This window comes from Musa acuminata, unplaced genomic scaffold (genome assembly GCF_036884655.1).
Source record: "Musa acuminata AAA Group cultivar baxijiao unplaced genomic scaffold, Cavendish_Baxijiao_AAA HiC_scaffold_123, whole genome shotgun sequence".
Lineage (NCBI taxonomy): Eukaryota > Viridiplantae > Streptophyta > Magnoliopsida > Zingiberales > Musaceae > Musa > Musa acuminata.
Genome location: NW_027020402.1, coordinates 37,501 through 40,000, shown reverse-complemented (window position 1 = coordinate 40,000; position 2,500 = coordinate 37,501).

The following is a 2,500-nucleotide window of genomic DNA, read 5'->3' as shown; positions in this document are numbered from 1 at the left end:
CACCCGGGGGGTTCCAGGGTGCTGAGATGGCTGACATTTTGCTCCGCTCAAGATGGTCACCGCGCAACGCAAAAACAGGCCAAAAACTGGCCAAAACGGGCCAAAACTGGCCATTTTTGGCTGCGCGAGCGAGCGGCGAGCGGCGGACAGCGAGCGAAGCGAGAGGCAGCACCGTCCCTGCTATACGAAAGCCCCATCCAGCCCTGTGCCACCCGGGGGGTTCCAGGGTGCTGAGATGGCTGACATTTTGCTCCGCTCACGACGGTCACCGCGCGACGCAAGAACAGGCCAAAAACTGGCCAAAACGGCCCAAAAACGGGCCAAAACTGGCCATTTTTGGCTGCGCGAGCGAGCGGCGAGCGGCGGACAACGAGCGAAGCGAGAGGCAGCACCATCCCTGCTATACGAAAGCCCCATCCAGCCCTGTGCCACCCGGGGGGTTCCAGGGTGCTGAGATGGCTGACATTTTGCTCCGCTCACGACGGTCACCGCGCGACGCAAGAACAGCCCAAAAACAGGCCAAAACGGCCCAAAAACGGGACAAAACTGGCCATTTTTGGCTGCGCGAGCGAGCGGCGAGCGGCGGACAGCGAGCTAAGCGAGAGGCAGCACCGTCCCTGCTATACGAAAGCCCCATCCAGCCCTGTGCCACCCGGGGGGTTCCAGGGTGCTGAGATGGCTGACATTTTGCTCCGCTCACGACGGTCACCGCGCGACGCAAGAACAGGCCAAAAACAGGCCAAAACGGCCCAAAAACGGGCCAAAACTGGCCATTTTTGGCTGCGCGAGCGAGCAGCGAGCGGCGGACAGCGAGCGAAGCGAGAGGCATCACCGTCCCTGCTATACGAAAGCCCCATCCAGCCCTGTGCCACCCGGGGGGTTCCAGGGTGCTGAGATGGCTGACATTTTGCTCCGCTCAAGATGGTCACCGCGCAACGCAAAAACAGGCCAAAAACTGGCCAAAACGGGCCAAAACTGGCCATTTTTGGCTGCGCGAGCGAGCGGCGAGCGGCGAACAGCGAGCGAAGCGAGAGGCAGCACCGTCCCTGCTATACGAAAGCCCCATCCAGCCCTGTGCCACCCGGGGGGTTCCAGGGTGCTGAGATGGCTGACATTTTGCTCCGCTCACGACGGTCACCGCGCGACGCAAGAACAGGCCAAAAACTGGCCAAAACGGCCCAAAAACGGGCCAAAACTGGCCATTTTTGGCTGCGCGAGCGAGCGGCGAGCGGCGGACAGCGAGCGAAGCGAGAGGCAGCACCGTCCCTGCTATACGAAAGCCCCATCCAGCCCTGTGCCACCCGGGGGGTTCCAGGGTGCTGAGATGGCTGACATTTTGCTCCGCTCACGACGGTCACCGCGCGACGCAAGAACAGCCCAAAAACAGGCCAAAACGGCCCAAAAACGGGACAAAACTGGCCATTTTTGGCTGCGCGAGCGAGCGGCGAGCGGCGGACAGCGAGCGAAGCGAGAGGCAGCACCGTCCCTGCTATACGAAAGCCCCATCCAGCCCTGTGCCACCCGGGGGGTTCCAGGGTGCTGAGATGGCTGACATTTTGCTCCGCTCACGACGGTCACCGCGCGACGCAAGAACAGCCCAAAAACAGGCCAAAACGGCCCAAAAACGGGCCAAAACTGGCCATTTTTGGCTGCGCGAGCGAGCAGCGAGCGGCGGACAGCGAGCGAAGCGAGAGGCATCACCGTCCCTGCTATACGAAAGCCCCATCCAGCCCTGTGCCACCCGGGGGGTTCCAGGGTGCTGAGATGGCTGACATTTTGCTCCGCTCAAGATGGTCACCGCGCAACGCAAAAACAGGCCAAAAACTGGCCAAAACGGGCCAAAACTGGCCATTTTTGGCTGCGCGAGCGAGCGGCGAGCGGCGAACAGCGAGCGAAGCGAGAGGCAGCACCGTCCCTGCTATACGAAAGCCCCATCCAGCCCTGTGCCACCCGGGGGGTTCCAGGGTGCTGAGATGGCTGACATTTTGCTCCGCTCACGACGGTCACCGCGCGACGCAAGAACAGGCCAAAAACTGGCCAAAACGGCCCAAAAACGGGCCAAAACTGGCCATTTTTGGCTGCGCGAGCGAGCGGCGAGCGGCGGACAGCGAGCGAAGCGAGAGGCAGCACCGTCCCTGCTATACGAAAGCCCCATCCAGCCCTGTGCCACCCGGGGGGTTCCAGGGTGCTGAGATGGCTGACATTTTGCTCCGCTCACGACGGTCACCGCGCGACGCAAGAACAGGCCAAAAACTGGCCAAAACGGCCCAAAAACGGGACAAAACTGGCCATTTTTGGCTGCGCGAGGGAGCGGCGAGCGGCGGACAGCGAGCGAAGCGAGAGGCAGCACCGTCCCTGCTATACGAAAGCCCCATCCAGCCCTGTGCCACCCGGGGGGTTCCAGGGTGCTGAGATGGCTGACATTTTGCTCCGCTCAAGACGGTCACCGCGCAACGCAAAAACAGGCCAAAAACTGGCCAAAACGGCCCAAAAACGGGCC